The sequence below is a fragment of the Protopterus annectens genome, chromosome 14.part0, assembly GCF_019279795.1.
Source record: "Protopterus annectens isolate FY-2018-M chromosome 14.part0, PAN1.0, whole genome shotgun sequence".
NCBI classification, from domain to species: domain Eukaryota; kingdom Metazoa; phylum Chordata; order Ceratodontiformes; family Protopteridae; genus Protopterus; species Protopterus annectens.
The window spans coordinates 1,093,393,336-1,093,417,925 of NC_056748.1; positions in this window are offsets into that span (position 1 = coordinate 1,093,393,336).

Here is a 24,590-nt window from a genome sequence, read left to right on the forward strand (position 1 = left end):
ATATAAGAACCACACGGATGGTGCTGCCTAACATGGGCAAACAGCAGCACTGTGGATGTAGTATAAGAACCACAAGGATGGTGCTGCCTAACATGGGCAAACAGCGGCACTGTGGATGTAGCACAATAACCACATTGGTGGTGCTGCCTAACATGGGGTTTTAATGTGGTAATTAATAACGATCTAGATGACCAAACTATATATATATATATATATATATATATATATATATATATATATATATATATATATAGGTATATACAAACACACACATACACATACATACACAGACGCACACACACACACACACACACACACACACACACACACACACACACACACACACACACACACACACACACACACACACACACACACACACACACACACACACACACAGGCACACACACAGGCGTGCACACACTCACACACACACACACACACACACACACACACACACACACACACACACACACACACACACACACTGCGTAAGTCATTTCTGTAACATTTGTCAGACAAAAAAAATGTATAATTATTTAGAGTTTACATGTAGTTAGAGACACTAAGTAAACTAAAATTAATTCTATACCTATTGTTCAATTGTAATAACAGCACAATTACATAAATGCAAAGTGCCAGTACAGGAAAAGGCATACTAATCTTATGCATCAAGCAATGTGAAAAATCTGGCCAGAACCACGGCAAGATATTCTAGTGCCTTGTGAAGGTCCTCTGTCTGAGTTCAGGATTGCAAAAAAATAAGAGGTCCTTTTGAGAACTATTGCTATACATGTAAAAAGTACCTTGATGTAGCTAAATACCACATATAAAGTGCTGTAGCATTTCATCCTAGAGTGCAAATGCAGAATGGCTATTCATTTCTCTCATAGGTTCATAGGTTAGTACTAGGCTAACTGCCCTTACTAGACATTTTAAGCCTAGCCAATTATCCCCTGTGAGATTCAAACCCTGTACCTTGTGTTTGTAAGGCAAACACCTTAACCATTAGGCCACCCTCCCCTATCAATCAACATCTGCCAATCATGCTTCCTAACATCTTGTGACTGGGTTGCTGCCCCACTGCGCATCCTCTAGCTACACTTCTGAACTGAGCAATGGGCAATACTAGCAGCACACTGATAGCAACTATAAGTAATTCTGTCTTGGAGGAATTGGGTAAGTTTTGTGCTAATATCATTCAAAGAGTGAGACCTTCTATTGTTAGGACCTATGACAGAAAATGCATGGCCAGCAACTGAAAGGTTATGTTTTGGTCTTTGCATTACTGTTACATTTTTAGCATACAAGTGCAACTGATAACTGTAAGGTCTTTAGCAGAATCTCCCCTCCCAATGTTTAATTATGAACCAAGGAAACTGGTTGTCAAGTACATAAAGTCAGTTTGCTGAAGTAAAAGTTGTACACTGACATTTATCACAGATGGTGGGAGCGGGAGTGTGGAGTTAGCAGGACTTTATTAAAGTGAGTTACAATTCAAATAGTGTTTTTTTTTTTCCTGGAAGTATATCCAAGATGATGTAGACCATATTGTAACTTTCTCAATTCTACTTTTCCTAGAAATCAGTTTTAAGAAAATCCCCCCAAAGGAAGAGCTGCTACACGTCATTGTTACCCCATTTAATAGAATCATAGAATATACAAGACAACTGGGCCATAAGGCCATTAACACCTTGCCAGTACTCACTGTACTCAAAGAGGGACAAGTCAGTTATGTCAGGGATGGATTTACGAAGGCCCATCCAATTATCTAGCTCCCTTTTGAAGAAAGACATTCAAATTAAATGGTTAAGCGGTGTGATTCATTATCTTCCTTTACTATATATGCCTTGTATATTGTACAATTCTATCATCTGGGGTAACAATGTTTGGTGGCAACTCTACCTTTGGGCATGAGGAAGTTTGAGATTTTCCTAAAGTTGAATAGGGTTGAACTGGTTTTGGGTTTTATATTATTAACATGAGTAGAGTAGTAAAAGAAAGATCAGGTGTCATGACTTAGTACTCGAAGGTGGATATGCATTCAAAGGTATTGTTGTTTAAAGTAAGTGGAGCAGTACAAGAACCACCAGTACAAGCAGTACTTTGGATGTAGTACAAGAACCACATGGATGGTGCTGCCTAACATGGGCAAACAGCAGCAATGTGAATGTAGTACAAGAACCACAAGGATGGTTCTGCCTAAAAGGGAGAAACAGCAGTAGTGTGGTTGAAGTACAAGAACCACATATATGGTGCTGCCTATCATGGGCAAAGAGCAGCACTGTGGATGTAGTACAAGAACCACATGGATGGTGCTCCTAACATGGGCAAACAGCAGCACTGTGGGTGTAGTACAAGAACCACATGGATAGTGCTGCCTAACATGAGAAAAGAGCACCACTGTGGATGTAGTACAAGAACCGCATGGATGGTGGTGCCAAACAGGGGCAAACAGCAGCACTGTGGATGTAATATAAGAACCAAACGGATGGTGCTGCCTAACATGGGCAAACAGCAGCACTGTGGATGTAGTACAAGAACCACAAGGATGGTGCTGCCTAAAATGGGGAAACAGCAGCAGTGTGGATGCATTACAAAAAACATATGGATGGTGCTGCCTAACATGGGCAAAGAGCAGCACTGTGGAACTAGTACAAGAACCTCATGGATGGTGCTCCTAACATGGGCAAACAGCAGCATTGTTGATGTAGTACAAGAACCACATGGATGGTGCTGCCTAATATGGGCAAAGAGCAGCACTGTAGATGCAATACAAGAACCACATGTATGGTGCTGCCTAACATTGGCAAACAGCAACACTGTGGATGTAGTACAAGTACCACATGGATGGTGATGCCTCACAAGAGCAAACAGCAGCACTGTGGATTTAATACAAAAAACACATGGATGGTGCTGCCTAACATGGCAAATAGCAACACTGTGTATGTAGTACACATCAGCACTGTGGATGTAGTACAAGAACCACATGATGGATGGTGGTACCTAACATCGGCAAACAGCAGCATTGTGGATGCAGTACAAGAACTACATGGATGGTGCTGCCTAACATGGGCAAACAGCAGCACTGTGGATGCAGTAAAAGAACTACATGGATGGTGCTGCTTTACATGGGCAAACCACAGCACTGTGGATGTAGTACAAGAACCAGATGGATGGTGCTGCCTAACATGGGCCAACAGCAGCACTGTGGATGTAGTACAAGAATCACATGGATGATGCTGCCTAATATGGGCAAACAACAGCACTGTGGATGTGGCACACAGCAGCACTGTGGATGTAGTATGAGAACCACATGGATGGTGCTGCCTAACATGGGCAAACAGCAACACTGGAGATGTGGTACAAGAACCACATGGATGGTGGTGCCTGACATTGGCAAGCAGCAGCACTGTGGAAGTAGTACTACAACCACATGGATGGTGCTGCCTAACATGGCAAATAGCAACACTGTGTATGTAGTACACATCAGCACTGTGGATGTAGTACAAGAACCACATGATGGATGGTGGTACCTAACATCGGCAAACAGCAGCATTGTGGATGCAGTACAAGAACTACATGGATGGTGCTGCCTAACATGGGCAAACAGCAGCACTGTGGATGCAGTAAAAGAACTACATGGATGGTGCTGCTTTACATGGGCAAACCACAGCACTGTGGATGTAGTACAAGAACCAGATGGATGGTGCTGCCTAACATGGGCCAACAGTAGCACTGTGGATGTAGTACAAGAATCACATGGATGATGCTGCCTAATATGGGCAAACAACAGCACTGTGGATGTGGCACACAGCAGCACTGTGGATGTAGTATGAGAACCACATGGATGGTGCTGCCTAACATGGGCAAACAGCAACAATGGAGATGTGGTACAAGAACCACATGGATGGTGGTGCCTGACATTGGCAAGCAGCAGCACTGTGGAAGTAGTACTACAACCACATGGATGGTGCTGCCTAACATGGCAAATAGCAACACTGTGTATGTAGTACACATCAGCACTGTGGATGTAGTACAAAAACCACATGATGGATGGTGGTACCTAACATCGGCAAACAGCAGCATTGTGGATGCAGTACAAGAACTACATGGATGGTGCTGCCTAACATGGGCAAACAGCAGCACTGTGGATGCAGTAAAAGAACTACATGGATGGTGCTGCTTTACATGGGCAAACCACAGCACTGTGGATGTAGTACAAGAACCACATGGATGGTGCTGCCTAACATGGGCCAACAGCAGCACTGTGGATGTAGTACAAGAATCACATGGATGATGCTGCCTAATATGGGCAAACAACAGCACTGTGGATGTGGCACACAGCAGCACTGTGGATGTAGTATGAGAACCACATGGATGGTGCTGCCTAACATGGGCAAACAGCAACACTGGAGATGTGGTACAAGAACCACATGGATGTTGGTGCCTGACATTGGCAAGCAGCAGCACTGTGGATGTAGTAGTAGAACCATATGGATGGTGCTGCCTAATATGGGCAAACACCAGCACTGTGGATGCAGTACAAGAACATCATTTATGTTGGTGCCTAACTTGAGCAAACAGCAGCACTGTGAATGTAGTACAACAACCACATGGACGGTGCTGCCTAACATTAGCAAAGAGTAGCACTGTGAATGTATTACAAGAACCACATGAATGGTGCTGCCTAGCGTGGGCAAAGAGCAACACTGTGGATGTAGCAGAAGAACCACATGGATGGTGGTGCCTAACAAGTGCAAACAGCAGCACTGTGGAAGTAGTACTAGAACCACATGGGTGGTGCTGGTTAACATGGGCAAACAGCAGCATTGTGGATGTTGTATGAGAACCCCAGGGATGGTGCTGCCTAGCATGGGCAAATAGCAGCACTGTGAATGTAGCACAAGAACCACATGGGTGGTGCTGTCTAACATTGGCAAACAGCAGCACTGTGAATGTAGCCCAAGAACCACATGGATGGTGCTGTCTAACATGGTCAAACAGAAGCACTGTGGATGGAGGACAAAACCACATAGATGGTGCTGCCTAACATGAAAAAAGAGCACAACTGTGGATGTAGTACAAGAACCACATGGATGGTGCTGCCTAACATGGGCAAACAGCAGCACTGTGGATGTAGTATAAGAACCACATGGATGGTGCTGCCTAACATGGGGAAACAGGTGCACTGTGGATGTAGTACAAGAATTACATGGATGGTGTTGCCTAACATGGGCAAACAGCAGCACTGTGGATGTAGTACACATCAGCACTGTGGATGTAGTACAAGAACCACAAGATGGATGGTGGTGCCTAACATCAGCAAATAGCAGCACTGTGGATGCAGTACAAGAACTACATTGATGGTGCTGCCTAATATGGGCAAACAGCAGCACTGTGGAAGCAGTACAAGAACCACATGGATGGTGCTGCTTTACATGGGCAAACCACAGCACTGTGTATGTAGTACAAGAACCACATGGATGGTGCTGCCTAACATGGGCAAACAGCAGCACTGTGGATTTAGTACACAGCAGCACTGTAGATGTAGTATGTACTTGTTATCTTTTGTAATGTGGACACCCTTCACTTGTGTTAGCGGTGAGGATTGAGGCTACTTGATTACTGGACCAGTGCATGGGCATCACAGAGAAAACATCAAAGGGCTCAGTAGACATTGACACATTTGGTCTAACATTTTATTTGTGAGTGTTTTATTAGAGATAGTTTTGCCTTTAATTCAGCTAGTCCATTTTAAAGTGTGTATTATTTTTAAAAAGTGATCATGTTCAATAATAATAATTAATGATGGGTTTAATTTTTCTGACATTTGAGATAGATTAGCATGAAGACATGAGAGTATTTGAAGAAGCTTTTGCCTGTCATTAACCCAGCCCAATTTAAAATGTGTATTATTTTTTAAAAAGTGATCAGGTTTTGTAATAATAATAATTAATGATGGGTTTAATTTTTCTGACATTTGAGATGGATTGGGATGAAACAATGCATGAGAAGGAAAGAAAGCAGAATAGAATGTCAGAAATGGAGTTAAAGGCAAATGGGGAGGTTGTGTCTGAGAGCAGCAGCAAATGCATGAAAGAGAAATAGATTCAGAAGCATATGTAAAGGATGGTCAAATGGAAAAAGAGTTATGATGATAAGGAACTCAGACGCCCATTATTATGGTGGAACATGCCACTTCCAGGGTAAGGAAAAAGACTGCAGATGCTCTGAATTTGAGGATCCAAGCATGAAAAGCTCACAGTTTTTATCTAGTCCTCACAAATGAGGAGGGATTTCAAAAGTTAGAAAGAAAGGCAACAGATAGCAACGGTGACTATGCCAATGAAACATTCATGATCCTTTGGTGAAAATGGGAAGTAAAAGTTCGGAAGGAATCAACATGTATGTTCTCACAAGACACACCTATTTCTGTCACATAAGTTAATGAGGAAGAGTTCCACATAACATTTGGAAAAAGTCAGTTTGGGTAACAGGATAGTTTAAAATAACATGAAGCATTTCATAAAACTAACACTGGCAGGAAATGAAAGAGAAATGGTAGTTGTGTATTAAGCACAACACTTGATCCTCCCATTCATGGCGGTCCAATATGACTGCTGACAACTTGAGCCTCTTGTTGGATCCAACTTGGAAGCATCAGTGCTCCAGCCTTGAACCTTTTAAGAATTTTTCCTCCCATCATGCACCGAGGACCTAGATTACCTTAGAATAAGTTGTGCACCCAGTATAAGGATCCTATTAATGCTTAAATGCAATGAATGTAAGTATCCTTCAGGTCCTACAAGCCAGAACAGATAGGGGGATGGAGGAAGAGTTGTTGGATAAGACGGACATGGATGAAAGGATTCAGTATTATGGGAAGTATGCAATTTGCATATCCTTTTCATTTGTCCACTCCGACTACTAGGTCAGAATTCTGTGACACTTGGCTAATATCATGACAAGAGACCTTTAGGGATGGAAGATCCAAAGGAAGTCCTAGACCTGGAAATAGAATCCAGAGTGTAGTGTTTAATGAATGTGTGCATGGAAAACCATGTTGCAGCTGTACAAATTTCTTCTATTTAAGAATATCTATAGAAAGCTATAGAGATAGTCACTGTTCTAGTAGACTGTGTCCTGGTCTACCTGGTAGAGGGCAATCATATGCAGTACACACACAATAAAGTGCAATCCAAATGCCATCTTGAAAGAGTTACTTTGTTAGCACTGCAGACTAGCCTATAAGTTGCAAAGAAGATGAAAAGTTGCGAATCCTTTTGTAAATCCCTAGTCCTATGAAATAAAACTGAAGTTGTCTATGCACATCCAGGGTATGGAAAATGAAACACACACACACACACACACACACACACACACACACACACACACACACACACACACACACACACACACACACACACACACACACTCACACTTTGAGATATGATTTATATACAACCCCACAGACACTCCTGGGGAAGACATAGCACAGGATCACTAGCTGTGCTCCTTCTGTCCAGGCTATAAGGTAGTAATCCACTGCCAACAGATCCCTTATTTATCAGCTACCAATAAGGTCCTTCCCAAAGGGGTCCAATTTTACTGTGCAATATTATTATCCAGTTAGTAACTGTGATCAGAACTTTTAAGACTTATTGGAGTGGCTTTGTACAGTATCACTAAATACATGCAATGTACTCTAGAGCTTAAATTATCTCTACACAAAACAGCCACAGTTGAAAGGTTTAAAAATATTTAATAATTACTAAAAACACAAGACAAATCAACACAGTGCTAGTCAAGAGTTCAGAAATCACAGGAAAATGCTTAAAATAATAATGTAGAATAGTCTGGCATAAATATAGAAAACAGCTATTCTAAACTTACTATTTTCTATCTACTACATAAGAGAAACACTAAAGTCTAAGATCCTACTTACATACAGACAGAGCAAAGCAAGTGGTGGTGAGTGGTCAGTTCTGAAGACAGATGCAAAATGTTCTAATTCTCTCTCTGTCTGAGAAAGTCTTAAAAATAATACATCACTGCTGACTCATTTTATATTACATCATTCTTCTCTCGTTCCCAGGCTAACAGAAACTCAGAGTTTTAACATTTCTTTGATTTTGCACCTGGCCAGGAAACTACAGCAATAAAACACATTATATATGTAAAATCTAGCAATTAACTCTGGTCTCAAAACAATAGAAGGAATTCCTCAGTCCAGACATTATGTCACCAAGCTTTGAGATCAAACAGTCACACAATGCTTGACTTATCAGCTTTCTTCCAGCAGAGTGCACTGTGATAACATTTTTGAAGTTCAACATTTAATACAGTTTTCCTACATTTAAGAGGACAAGCCCGTAGATTATATTCATATTTACAATGATATAGAATTATCGACAAATTTCTATCTAACTAGCCTGGCAGCCTTCCCATAGCTTGACATACCCTCCCCCCCCCCCCCCGGAGAACTCAAGCTAGTTTTTCAGGTGACTCTTGAGAAACGTTGCTTGAGAGGGTTAGTGTATCTGAGTATACCTTACTCCATTCCCTGCCTTGAGAGCCCACCTACGCTGGAGTTGCTAACCCCACTGTGGCACTGCACTGACATATATGCTTGCAACCCTAGGCTCCATCTTAGCAACTTGGCATTTTGCTGGTTGGCTTGGTGTAACCATGTTAGGGGATTGTGCTTTGTAACTACAGTGAATTTTCTTCCATACAGATAAGGCTGAAGTTTCTGCAGTGCCCACACTATTGCTAGACATTCCTTTTCTACAACTGCATAGTACTCCTCCTTAGGTTGAATCCTATGACTGAGATAAACCACTGGGTGCTCTTCTCCCACTGAAGAAATCTGGCTAAGTGCAGCCCCCACCCCATGGTTTGAAGCATCCACCTGCACAACAAATTATTTGCTGTAATCTGGACTGGCTAACACGAGAGTCCTCTCAAAGCTTCTTTAAGCTTCTGGAATGCCTACCCACATGCTTTGGTCCACACTATCTTATCTGGCCTGTTCTTCCTTGTCAGGTCTGTGAGGGGAGCAGCTATGGTAATATAATTAGAGACAAACTTTCTGTAGTACCCTGCTGTCCCTAAGAATGCACTCACCTGCTTTTTGGTAGCAGGTGCAGGGTATGGCTGAATGGCTTCCACTTTGACAGGTTCTGGATTGATCTTACCACTCCCTACTCTATGACCCAGGTAGGAGACCTCTGCCAAACCCACCTGACATTTGCTCAACATAATGGTCAACCTTCCCCTATGTAGTCTGCCCAGCACCTCCCTGACATGCTGAAGGTGCTCTTGCCAGGAATGTCTGTAGATGGCAATATCATCTAGGTAAGCAAGGGAAAACCCTCCTGCTTCTGCTAGGTTATGATCTACCAGCCTCTGGAAAATTGCTGAGGCATTTTTTATCCCATAGGTCATCTGTGGAAACACATACAAGCCAGAAGAAGTCACAAAGGCTGACCTCTCTAGCACTAACCCTTAGTAAGATCAATGGTGGTAAGATACGTAGTCCCACCCAGCTGATCTGGGCCTCATCTGTCCTAGGCATGGGGTAAGCATCTGACTCTGACTATTTAATTTCATGTAGTCCACACAGAACCTTGTGCAGCCATCCTTCTTTCATACCAGCACCACTGGGGAGGCCCAGGAACAGTTGGACTCTTGAATTACCCCTAGTTCCAACATCTCCTGTATCTCCTCCCTCAGAGTCTATTTGACTCTCTCAGGCACCCTGTAAGGGGCCTGGCTAATAATCCTTTGGGGTCCTGCATCCACCTGGTGCTGCACCAGGTGGGTGCACCCTGGTTTCCCAGTGAACATGTCCCCAAACTCCTGTAACACTGCTTGGATTTCTCAAACCTGGGTAGGAGATAGCTGCTGGGACATTGCTACCCATTCCACTGAGGTGTTAGTTAGATCCTCACTGAAATCAGTCACCAGATCTCCCTTAGAGTCCTCCTGCAATCCACTTTAAATACTCAGCACAAGGGCCTCCTATCATGGTAAGGTTTCATCATGTTAACTTGGTACAATTTGTGCCCCTGCCTCCTGCCTAGCAATTCTACCATGTAGTTAACATCACTTACATTTCTTACCACCTTGTAGGGTCCCCCTTAAGCTGCTTGCAGCTTGTTGTGTCTGACAGAAATGAGAACCATTACCTGCTGCCCTACAGCATACTCACTTGCTCGAGCATTCCTGTCATACCAGACCTTTTACTGCTGTTGGGCTTCTGCCAGGTTCTCATGGCTAAGCCCATGCATTCCCTAAGCCTTGTCCTGAGGTTTAGGACATATGCCACAACAGACTCCTTGTGAGATTCACACTCACCTTCCCACTCATCATGAATTAAATCTTGAAGTCTCTTCACCCTATGCCCACACAACAACTCAAAGCATATAAAACCTGTGGATTCCTGGGGAACCTCTCTGTAAGCAAACAACAGACAGGGCAAATATTGGTCCCCCTCCCTCTTAAACTGGTCTGCAAATGCCCGTAGCATAGACTTGATTGTAGAGTTTAACCTCTCAAACAAGACCATTAATCTGGGGGTGGTAGGGGGTGGTCTTCAAGTGCTTCACCCCACAGTACTTCCACAGACAAGCCAGCAGGTCTGACATGAAATTGGCATCTCTGTCAGTCAGTATTTCATTTGGGAACCTACCCTGGTAGAAATTTATAACAAAGCATTTGCCACCTTTTCTGCTTCAATGGAGGACAAAGCCACTGCCTCAGGGTATCTTGAAGCATAATCTACTACCACTAGGATATACTTTTTCCCAGTGGAACTTGGGGTACTCAGAGGCCCCATAATATCCATAGTTACCCTCTGAAATGGCTCCTCAATCACAGGCAGAGTCCTCAAAGTAGTTTTCACCCTGTCTCCTGCCTTGCTTTTGGCATTGTTCACAGGTCCTGCAGTACCCTGTTACATCTCTGGAAATTCCAGGTCAATAGAAATGCTGCATAATATGTCTCTTTGTACGTTTTATACCCATATGACCTGCAAAGGGAATATCATGGGCTGTGGCTAGAAGTGCCAGACATTAGGCTCTAGGCACTATCAACTGATGTATCCTCTCACCTTCTAGTCCTCCCTTAGGTGTCCACTCTCTACACAGTAAACCTTTGTCCCAGTATAAAGATTCCCCCTTCCCTTGAGAATTAGGTGCCACACTAGCTACCTGCATCAGGCCTTGTAATGTAGGGTCTGAGAGCTGAGACTGTCTCGTCTCTCTTTGTAACTCTTCCCAGCTCCCCTTCCATAGGAAGTCTGGCATCCTCTGACAGCAGTGCCTCATTGTCAGCCTGGGTACTACTACTCACCTCTACCTTTGCAGTCACTCTGTCCAAGGGAACATCAGTACCCACAAGCAGCTGTGGCTCACCTTCAGTCTCACTGCTACAGAGTATCTTCCTCCCTGAAGTAACCATGACACCAGTCCTGGCTGCAAGTAAGTGGTCTGTCTGGGTCTCTGCAGGCTACCAGACCCACATGCTTGTTTCAAAGCCTGACTGCATGTAACTGCATTAACACATAGTACTGCCTCATCAAAATCCTTCCCTATCAGGACATCTGCAGGATGGAAGTTTGATACCCCTCTTGTCTCAAGGCAACCTGCTATTGGAATTTTCTCCTTCTCACTTACTGAATCCCTCACCTTTTGTTCCCCACTTTGCTTCTGTGGACATCTACATGCCACATGGCCCCACTGGTTATATTCAAAACATTTAACCCTAGGTCCTGGACGTGTACCTGGACTAGTGGCTTCCCCTGCTACTGGAAGATTCTATTGTGGCAGTCTGGGCTGCCCACCATGTGTTCCTTTAGACCCATGAGCAGTACTGGGGGTCCCTTTCCTGTGCAGTGATGCCATACTTGCTAGGTATAGGTCTCCTCTCTTCCCTAATTCATCTGAAGTAGCACATTGTCTGTCAGATAACCAGATCCTCATGTCCTCAGGCAAAGTGCTAAGGGCTTGTTCCTTCACCAAAAGGTCTGCCAGTCTTTCAAAAGTGGTGACCTGACATCCACTCACCTACCTATGAAAATAAGTGCTCAGTTCAGCAACATATTCACACACACTTTCATCTGCCTTGTGTCTAAGCTCATGAAACATTTTCCTATAAGCTTCAGGTGTTAGCTTAAAAAATTCTAACAAACAATTCTTAACAACAGTATAATCAAAAAATTCATGATCAGAAAGTCTAGACAGCACAGTAACAGCTTTACCATGGATTAAGGGGGTCAGGAACTGTACCCAGAGCCTTTGGTCAACATCATACTGTTTACTTACCCTCTCAAACATATGAATTAAACTATCAAAATTATCCCCCTCTGTAAACTGTGGAAGAAATTTACTGACCTTTTAGTGCTTCTGGGGTCCAGTTACTCCCTTCCTCATTACCTCCATGACTCTGGTGAAGAGTCAGCATCTCATTCTCATGCCGCCTCTGCTTCGCCTTTTCCTCAGCTTCCAGGTGTAGCAGTTTCTCAATCTCCTCAGCCTGTAGATGTCTCAGTCTCTCTGCTGCTTCTGTTTCCAAACGCCTGGCCTCCCACTCAAGTCTCTTTAGCTCCAGATGGATTTTTAATTCCTCTGCAGAAAGATTGAGCTGTACATTCTGAGTGTTGTACATCTCCACAGCCAGTCTGATCATCCGCCTGATTGCTGTTTTCTGATGCAGCTGTGACCAAAACTGCAGTCATGTCTGCCTTAGTCAGGTTTCCATGCACCAGTCCCTTAGCCTGGCACATCTCAGCCAACTGGCTTCTTGTTAGTTTGCCATACTCCTCTGCTGATATGCTTGCCTGCTCTCCCTGACTAAGCAAACAAAAGGAATAAAACACTTGTGATCTGAACTCTGAATATTCACTGCATGGCTGATTTAGAGTATAAAAACACCTTCACTGATCACTGTACACAAGCTACAGGAATTCATTATCCACACCACTATAAGCCAATTGCCAACCAATTAATATGTGGTGTGGATAGCCCGCCACTGCCAAACAATTAATATGTGATGCCCATGCACTGACCCAGTAATCAAGGAGCCTCAATCCTCACCATAAGCACCAGTGAAAGGCGTCCACATTGGGAGGAATAACAAGTACACACACAGTAAAATACAATTTCCCTTAAGGTCACACAGAGATCACAGTCAGTCTGGGCTTGGTTTCTCCCTTTCTCTCCAGATCCCCAATAAGACTCCCCACTTGCACAGCTATAGAGTGGAGTCCTTAGCCAGGGTTCCAAGCCAAGTCCTCCCAGAACTCCCTCTGTCCAACCAGCACTTCATGTCCTACCCAAATAGCTGACACACACACACACACACACACACACACACACACACACACACACACTTTGAGATATGATTTATATACAACCACAAAGACACTCTTGGGGAAGGCTGGCACAGGTTCACTAGCTATGCCCCTTCGATCCAGGCTATAAGGTAGTAATCTGCTGCCACCAGAACCCCTATTTATCAGCTACCAATAAGCCCCATGTTTTGGAGGATCTCCATTTCCTGTATTAGGTCAGTTCTATCAGATGTCATCCTGGCCGCTTATTATGTAACTTTGGAATGGTGGGGGTGGTCGCTCGTAAAATGTAGATAGGAATTAGAAAAACAATCCTTCCTATATATTCTAGATTTATATCTATTTTTAATATAATCCTTTATTATTTTTACATCTAAGTAATGTGTTTCGTCTGTATTTATTTCTTTTTATAACCTTTTTAACAACCTCTTTCATTTTTATGGAAAGGTTTCATGCAAGAATGAGTTAAAATTTGTATTAATTTATGGCCAGCCTATAGGATTTCAAAACTAATTAACTAATTAAACAATTGGAATTATTACTTAAACTGAGGGTGTGAAAAAAATGTAGATTCTGATGAAGTCTCCGTGGAGGAGATGAAAGCGCTTAACCTGGTTGCTTTTTACTGTCTTTTACTGTTTTTTCAATAAAATTCGTAATTTTTGCTGAACTACGGTGGATTATTGAAGGATTTACATTTTTATTACAGAGGAAAGCCTTTATTGATACTGGACTGCGCATTGGAGTTTTGTTTTGTGGTTTAGTGTGATTTTGGGTTACCAGTTATATAATAACTTGAAAAGAAGCAATATGTATTTATTTATTTTAATTTATATTTATTTACAAGGGTAGTGAACTGATCTCAATGGACCATTTGCAGGCATAGCCCAGGTGAATAGGATCACATAAGAAATGAAAAATGTAATTCAATTATGAATTATTATTTTTTATGAAATGAATTATTAATATTCATTAGTTCTAACTATATATTGTGGTCTCTGGTAAAACACTAAGAGGTGGCACAATAGTTTAGAAGGTATATTAAGTAATAATTTTAGTAAACAAATAGTACAGCAGTTAAGACAGATATCCCTAGATTTTATATAAACCTCCATAAAATCCTAGGACTCCCCCAGTAACTTCATCTACTACAACTCTGCTGTATTCTGTTAAGTTGCTAGGCAGTGTCTGCTCCCTCAGTCCGAATGCTCTGAAATGCTTAACACTGGGCAAATGCATTGAATATGCATGTCTGCAACCAGAACACTCTGGGTCTGTTCTATTATGAAACACTGACTTCCCAAAAGCCTGTGTTTCAAATGAATGAAAATAATGCCTGAAAACCAGGCAGGCAAAACCTCCTTTTTTCTTGTTTTATTTTGCAGGGGAGCAAGCCTCCCTGGATCCCCCATTGTCGGGGACAAGCCCCTTATACCCCCTGAATTATATATACCAGCTCCAAGATTGCATCAACTCAAAGGGAGAAACCTCCTTAAAAAGTGAATTACTGCTGGTACACAATTACAAATTGCACATACAATGATTTCAGCCATATTCTGTTCATCTCTTTTTCTGCTAGCTACTGAAGCTTGATTTCTTCTTGAGATTATGTAGGGATGCCCTTTAAGTCACATGATGGTTTATAGGGTAGTAGCTGTCCCTTGAGTATGACACCTTCATTCCTTTGCATGTTATCACTTACATGTTATCAATACCTATCTGATTCACTCAGATAGCAGGCAGCTTGGGATACAACAATGTAGTCATATATTAACATTGTCTTTGAAATACAAGAAATGAATATCCTTCACTGCACATACCACAACTGAAGGACGCTAGGATGCTAAAACCCTCTGACCACATAATGACAATGGCTAACTTACTCACCAATCCTGAAAAGACAGACATGAGACAGGAATACAACAAAATGATGAGCCTCTCTCACATGACTATCACAAACCAACTGCCCAGAATTTTGGACAGAAGTACCTAGATTTTCAGAACAGAAATGTAACTATTTATAAGTCACTGATTTACACATAATGCAAATGTTATGGTGATGAATGTCACTGAAATTTAAATGAGAGACTTTCTTAAGCAAGGCACATACATCATGCTTGTTACCCTCAGCACAGTCCTCCAAGGTAATAGGTCTTAAAATTATTTTGAGAATGCATTAAAACGTTGATTAAGGTAATGACACACCTTACCTTATAATCTTAAATGCAGTTCTTCAGCTTTACCATTTAATTGTTATTCTATAATGCATTTAAATGTAATTGTATTTCATCTGATACTGAATAATAGAAGTCTGTGTTTCTTGCTCTTTCACTTCCATTACACCAGCCATGTTTATGAACCATTAAATAATGTCTCTTAGCTGCTGTAAAGTAATTATGCTGAAGTCAGTTATCAATAGCTCTAAAATGTTTAATATTTTTTCCTTACTCAAAGCAAATGCAAAGTTAATCAGAAATGTATGAGAAAAGGTAAGCAAAAATCTGCCTTCAGCTGAACAAAAGTATACAGATTTGTTCTGCACTCTGTTTAGATAAGCAATATGTTCTGATGTAATTTAAGTAATATTTAATTTAGCCCTTGTTAAAACATAAGATCAGGCATTCTGTTAAAAAAAAGATGTGGAAAAAAAGAACAGACTGCAGCATAATAAATATTGTTTAATTAAATGTTGCATAGCAGCCTTGCTAAATCAGTGTGGTTGAATACCTAGAAAATAACTGGTACATTAAAAGGAACATAACTGCAGACACCTGCTCCTGACATGTGAGGGCTTCCAGATGACATAATGCTCTGCCTTTAATAGTAACAGCACTTCCAGGCTTCTGGTCCAAACCATGTGATCTCACTGCAGTAGTGCCAAGTCAAACACAGTAATTCCGCCCACTGAAATATAACAGTTCCCATGGGGCACTGGACGGAGGTTGTTTATAGACAGTAAATGACTTCTAAACGCCCGCCTCTAATGCAGCAGATTTTGTGTTGGTTTTTTGTACCTTTGTGAATAATTTTCTATAAATTAAAAAGGTGTATACACAGAAGGAGATTATTTTTTAATTAAATTGTACAGTTTATTGCTTAATTTATTCTTTGCTTCTCTATTATAGTGCCAGATGTGTGGCAGAACTTCACTATATGTATATTTAATACATGACAAAGCCAATAAAATGTATTTATTTTGAATATTTCTGGTGATTCTAACAATCAAATTAGTTTACTAAATTATATAGCTATATGAAATGAATACAACATTAATAAGGATGCTCATCTTAAAACAAATAAATTAATCACATTGCATTTGGTTTGATTTTTAATATTATCCATTACTAATATTGATATAGTTGTGTTTCTGTTGATGTGCATGCCTTAGTAACAAATTTTAAGGTGTGCATTTTATGAATGTGTACTTAAGCAAAATGTGTTGCACATTAACTGTCCCTCACTTCCATTTCAGATTATGTTCTGTTATTAGCATGGCAATTTTGTGTTACACCATCACAAATCATGTAACAGACAGACTTGGAAAGACTTTTAATTTATCAAGTAAGTTAGTAAAACTTCATCAGCCTTCCATTCACAAAAGAAAATGTATTATCATTTTGCCTAACAGGCAACATTCTTCCAGTAATTTTATCTGTAAGCTGAAGTGATTTATCAGGGCATAAATACCTCATAGGAATCCCCTTCCCAAGACCACTGTCTACTTAAATGCAAAATCCTACAAGCATCTATCATGGTCTGTTAGTCATTCACAAATTCTATCTTTGTATAATGACAGCAAGGAGTAGTTGTTATATTTCAGATTCTGTGCCATTATAATTTTCATTGGTATTACATTATGCTGTACATATCCTAATGGCACAGAAAATGCAATCTGACTTACAATATTTTTACACAAGAGAAGGAGTCATGTTCTAGCAATGTATTTTGCTGTATTGTAACATAAATGTATGTGTAACCATCTCGTACAACTGGCAAAGTTAGGAGGGAGGCAATTAATCTGCAGCATAATCAGACCCTTTAAAAGCTGGACATATGCATTGTTTTCAGGAAAGAGAGATAACAATATAGGGATATTCTTTGAACACCTCATTATTAATGGCAAGTAAATTAGTGCAGAGAATTAAGCTCAAGGTTTGATTCCATCGAACTCCATTTGCCTACTGTGTGACTCATAGCAATTCACTTAACCAGACAGTGATGCTGGGCATTTGGGAAATAGGGATATGCTCCTCAATGGTGTCCAAAGCCAAGTGCCTATAAACTACTTATAAAGCTAAGAAAATATGCTAAAAGGAAGGATAGAGGAGAAGATGGGAATATCAGCTGTATGCTTAATAGGGGTATTTGAAGATGTAAATGTATGACTTCACTGGGAGGCTGGTAGGGCATCAAAAGTATTGACTGTGTCAGTAGTACAATTCAGGTAAACAAAGGGCTAAATAGGTGTTTGATATGGTGCTGAGAAAAAATGGAACAAAGGCTATGGGAGTGACAGCTGCATAGGGGCTATCTACCATAGTTACATGGACCTGACAGATCACAGCCCTTCCTTAACAACTGTTTCACGTGCTTGCATTTACTGTTGAAGGGACATGGTCCAATGCTTCATCTCTGGGAAGTTTGCAAAAGAAATTTGGTGCTTGTTGAAGCATATTTCTGTGATAAATTTCAAGACAGCTTAGAGTTAATGTTATTCAAAACAGGCAGGTACCATAAGACAGTAATATGCAGTCACTACAGAAAAGATAATGAATCTTGCCATTTCAATGTTTTGTGAATAGTTTAGCTAGTAGACCTTTGACATGAAGCACCAAAGTATGCCATAATCAACAAGATGGTTAGTTTTAGGCATCAACATGCCGACATAATATGACACCATAGGCAGATTACAAATTAAGTAGTGAGGCTAAAATTCAGAGATACTGTTTAAATGGCAGCAAACAATATCTGTTTTTTTTATTACCAATTTGCCCAGCTAGAGAATTTAATCACACTTGACAGGCTGAGGCTCAAAGCCCTAAAAGGTCACTGATGCCAAAAGGTCTTTTGTCCAGTGGAGTATGACAAGGTAGGTTAAGAAAATGCAAAGTATTCACAGGGGAATAGTGATGATTAAAATGAAATTACTAAAATATAGCCTTATGCAGAGGATCTTAAAACCCTTTCACTCTACTCAGTCTCCTATAGATTGCTGAGTGGTGATCTATGCTTGGCTTATAAGGCATCCTCAAACCTCACACTTATGAATGCATATTTGTAAGTCAATCAATACCAGAAATACACCAGAAATATAAGGGGCATGAACTTTGTCTGTGGCTTAAATGGAACATGCTGGAAAGTGCCCCTAGAGACTGCCTCTCCTATGGAACAGTCTATATGAAGCTGTGTTCATTTATTATGCAATTCAAGCGCAACTTAGACCAGTTGATGGGAAACAGGAAATTTACACTGGGCCTGGTATCCATGTCCATTATGGACAGAGGTAGTTTATAAATGTCTGGCCCTCAAAGTCCTATTTGGATACAGGACATCATTATTCATTCAGGGAAACTCAGCTAGGCTTATAAAGGTAAAACAATGAAAATCCAAACAAACCAGGAAAACCACAAAAGAGCACTGAACTGCATAGACTCTGACCATACTAGCTAATAAAAACAAACCTCTCATATAAACGTTTAGGATAAGTGCTTTTGTTTTTAATAAAAAACTTCTTCAGATAAAAAAACAAATACTATCAAACAGTTTAAATAGCATTTTAACAATCAGAGTACTGAATGAGAACTTGAAGAAAGGTTTATTATTTACTTAATATTTTAAAAGGGCTTGATGTTTCTAGGGTTAGTTATGTTACCTAGCGACATTAACAGCAAGATATGGGGCATTCTGATTTGCTATTCCTTTTTGGGGGGTTTTGACAGTCACATGACTCTTTAATTGTTAAAACACTATTTAAACTGTTTGATTTTCTTTGTTGTTTATCTGAAGAAGTTTTTATTAAAAATGAAAGCACTTATCCTAAAAGTTTACATGAGAGGTTTGCTTTTATTAGTACAGTTGGAGTCTCTGCAGTTCAGCATTCCTTTGACTTTTGCTTGAACACTTCTGACTCTGTCTCCTCTTCATCACTTGTTCTTGCTATCTGTACCTGCCCACCTGCTTTGACTTCATATTTTTGATTTTTCTTTCAAGGCTCTAATTGCTACATTTTTTTTACCTTAGTCTGTACATGGCAGTTGCCAGCACACCTCTTAGAATGTCTTCCCAGGCCTTCCTGTCTTCTGCATTTCTCCCCTACCTTGTTCCACTACACCCTGTCTGCTTGTCCTCTTTTGTCTTCTCTCAAGTCCATCTCTAACCCTTCTCATTTTGTTAACCAGTCTAAATCCATCTCCAGCTTGCATGTCTTGTGCAGCTCCCACATCCTCTGATACCCCAAAATTCCCTAAGTCAAAACTCTTATGTTAAGCATATCTCTCATTTCTTTACTGTTCTTCTCCAACATTTCTTCTTACACTCATGCTGTCCCATTCTTGGATCCATAGCATTTTATTTTTTTTTTATTTTATTTTTAATCGTGTTGCTATATATTTTTAAAACAGGTAACTAGGCTTTCTGGCTGCAAGCATACCGTTATTTGACCTGTTAAATACTTCCAGTTAAGTGGAATGTCAATTGATAATTTTGATTCTCTGTGGATATTAAGCCCTGTTGTATTCATGGGAGACTAAAGGCTGAGATGTCAGAGATTTTTCTTTGTTGTTGTTAGAAACCACTACCGAAACAAAAGCATAAAACAAAATGACACAACTTGTAGTACTCAGCCTCACTTTTATTCCCATGGCATCTTGACAAATGACTTCCATGCAGGAGAGAAGACACATCAAGGAGGATGTAATACTGTGAGGGTAGGAATAATGAGAAAAAAGTGGATAACAAAGAAAATGAGGAAGGAAAAGATATTGCTACATTACTTATTATCATAGACACCTACCAGTCTTTCTCTATACAACCTTGTCACCATCCAGGTACCCTACTGCAGTTTCTGTTACACCTCATGACATTTTCCCATCCACTGTCTCTCTCTCTCTCTCTCTCTCTCTCTCTCTCTGTGTCCTTACAAGTTATAACCTCAAATATCTTGCAGACTCATAATGCCAATTCTTAATCTCTAAGCACTTTCCTTCACATCTTAATATTTTCTCTGTCACTTCAGCCTTCGGTCTGTTCATTAAAGATATGTTTCCTCTTTCTCATCCATGTCAAGAACCCTCCAATCCCATATAGGCCCCCTACTGGCAAATAAGAATACATAATATACTGACTGATACCAGCAATAAACACCCTTATGTTACTAGGAAGTAATTTCTATTGAGATCAATACTCCTACTAAGGTCACCAAGCCTCATCGCAAAAAATTAAGCATCTTCTCTCAAAACTCCACCATCTCCTACTCAAACGTAACATTCAGTAGATTCATAGGTTCATAGGTTCATAGGTTCATAGGTTCATAGATATTCAGTCAAAGGCAGGACCAACCTAATTCAGCCCTCAGTTAACAAAACCCAATCACCTATCATATCAGGAACAAAGAACTTAAAATTACTTGTCTTAATGCATCCAGTCTTTATAATAAATGGACCTGTCTTGAAGCATGGCTGATAACAGAAAATGACTGTATTCTTGCTATATCAGAAAACTGGCTAAAGGACCATTGCTGCCCCTCTACTTTATACAGAACTACTAAATCTGCTGCCGTTTTTTCAATTCCAGTCAAAAGAAATACCTCCATTACCGCTGTGGATGGCACAAATTCTAATACTGCAGATGATAAGAGTCCCAATTGGGTACTCTAACAAAACATCACATTAGGTGGGCATACTCACACGTGGATCACTGCAGTTTACACCCCCACCCTCCTCTGTCTCTCTTTTACATAAAACTATGTAACGTATGTTCCCTAAATGCACTCATAAGAACACAGTTATTCTTGCCGATTTCATTATCAGCGTTACTTGGAAAGACTCTCTGCCTCTGACGAAAATGTTGCAGCTATTTAGCCTGGCCCAAATAATACAGGCTCCTACATGAACCAATACAAGGACTGGCTCTAGCTCTATGTTTGACCTAATAAATAACCAACAAACAAAACAGGTGCATTCACAATAAAAAAAATGCACAGTGCTCTAAGTGACCTCTCACCCATTAAAATCATTTGGTCATTCAGAAGATATATAAAAAAACTCCTCACATATTTGTAGGAAGATCTAGTCCTAATAATAAGCTACTAAATCTCAACCATACTCAGTGCTATAGATCGGATTCCCCTGTATGCCACACTTGACCCCACCTCTACTTTAGAAATTTTCAACACAAAACTGACTACAATTTAGGATTCACTTTATCTCCTTACAAAAGGCAGCATAGGTTATAGTGTTGTGCATGGCTTTCATTGGATATTAAAAACAAAATTAAAGCCAGAGATTCAGCCTGGAAGAACTAGAAAAGGAACCCCAAGAATACAGAGCTACAAAATACTTTTCTAAGTTTAAGGGGGAGGACAAAAATTGCAGCAAATACTGCAAAAGCCCTGCACCTTAGAGAGAAACAGGAAAAAATGGTCTACACCCAATCAGTTTTGGGAAGAAATAATTAAAGAGGGACATTAAATAGCTGTTCAGCTACAAAAAACGAACCCTTAACATTGAATCATTTGATCCTCGCTAATGATTATGCTCACATTTAGCAGTCCACCATAACTAATGAAGAATTATATACTGCCTTCTGTTGGTTTCGTGCTGTTACTTGCATTTATATGCATGCATACTACAGTATATTTAACTATTTATTGTGACCAACTAGTCTTATTCCTGTATTGTACTAAGTACAATAAATACACCGAGACAAACTGCTTCAGTTAATATGCATTTTACTATTACATTTTCCTTTCGGCTCTACAAGTATGCAACACAGATGCTATCAGCTCTCTATGGAAAATTCCCCACACTTGTTTATACACACTCATATTTATACCAAAAGCCTGATATGTTTTTCTCAGTCTGATGTATTACAATCTTCCTTTGTGTAACACTTTTCTTTGTTCTTCTCATTTATGATTTATTCTTGATTCTTTTTCAAGTTCGGTGGTCCAAGGAAACTCAGTCTTGCATTATCTGAAACGTGTTGTTCCAGCACTATCTGAAACTTGATGTTCTAACTTTATCTTGCTTGATGTTACATCTCTTTACTTCGTTGATGTCCTTCCAGCTGCCATCTGCACAGTTATTTTTACAGACTTTGTTTCTCAATAACATACTCCTTTACATGGATGCCAGTATCTAATTAAGCTACGCCAGCTTTCTATTTTTCAGCATTTTATACTATTCCTAAATTAACCCTTTATATTTCATATCATTCTTGCAGCTTTTTATTCAAGTTAATAATCATGCCAGTGAAAGACGGTGAACTATTATTCTTTCAGTTCCCCGTTATTTTATTTATTTATTTTTGTGAGGAATGGACTAAACTTTAGTTAAAGAAAAGACTGCATTTGTTTCGTTAGCATTATCATTTACAGCATTTACCACGTTTCACATATTTACAATCATAAGTTGTTGAGTTATTGCAACTCTCCGTAACCTGCAGCATATAAAACAATTTTAAGCTGCAATTATTATCACCCCTAAAACAGTCAACACAGAATATATTAGCCAATTTAGCAATTTGGTCTCAGATGATGACCATCCTCTGAATATGTCCCACCAATTATGGGCAGTGTCAGCTTCTGTTTTTGTCTTTTACTATTAACACTGGCTTATTTGAAACTACACGTACAAACTGTGGTGCCACTTTAACAAACCTTTTGAAATTTGAAGGCAATATTGTTAATTTACAAATTTAGATACATTAATACTAAATTGTAATCTGTCTATCAAAGATACTTGTAATGACTTACTTCCGTTGTGCTTGTAAATGTACAATCTGTGAGATATCTGCCCCCGGATTCTCTATGCCTTGCATGGCATGCAAGATGCAGGAGCTCTAGCAGGCAATATGTCTGCCATGCGATCCAGGAACAGCATGCAGGGGAGTGCACGAGCGCTCCTGCACTAGTCCTGCATGGACTAAGCCCCTGTATGCAAATCATCCCATTTGCAGGAGAAATCCATGCAAATAAGGTGATTTTGAGATCCAGGAAGCTTGCAACTGGCTGTGCAGGACTAGTGCAATCTGCAGAAATGTACTCAGTTAGTAACCGAGTACATTTCTGCAAACTCCAAAATGCAGATGTGACAGCTCCAGATAAAGGCCGCATATCAGTTAGTAAGCATGCCAATGGCCAAGTATAAGGCCATTGGCATTGCAAACAGGCAAAAAATAAAAAAATCAACTTTTTTTTTAGCTGATCTTGGCTGTTTAAGTGTAGGGCAGTGGCGTGCAAACGGAATTGGGGGGAAAATAACAAAATAAACCTAAATTAAGCATTCTAGCTAAAATCAGTATTCAGCCATGCAAGTCATTGGCAGGCAGAAGACAACATGGCCAGTGAGTAGTGGTTGCTAAGGGGGGATGGTCAGTGTGAGACATGTAACTATGCATTAGCAGGCAATCCTATGCAAATGAGGGGAATGATATTGAATCTCAATTTCCCCCAGCATGCTAGTCAGGTCCCAACAGTGTAAGAGTAGCAATATCTTGGTACAAGCCTAGGAGTTATCTGCCATCATAAGGGGGTGTGTCAGACATACTGTAAGTGGATTGAAGCCCTGTGGCTGGGGTTTGCTCATAGCTTAGCCCAGCTAAGCTAGGGGGTGTGTCTGAATCTGACTAGCACTCTTTACATTGTCTAAGCGGGTGTGCGCACCGCGCACCAGGTTTTATAGGAAGAAAAAAAAGTTAAACCAGGAATTAGCAGCTCTGTGCACATTTGAGCACTCTGTTTGCACGGTGCACCCCCAGGCTTAAACAGGAAGACAATGGGAAGGGAAAACAGTAGTAGGAAGGTAATCAAGGTGAACTAGCATAGCTGGCAGGTGAAATGTATCAGAATCAGCCATTTACATAGGCAGCAGACCAGCACAGACCAGAACACTACTATAAACTATGCAAACACCTTCCCCTCTGTTCTTCCCACACTCTACACCAGTGTATACAAGTGGGGAACTTTTAATAATCAAACCTACAAAATGAGAGGAGCTGCAGCAGGCAACATAGA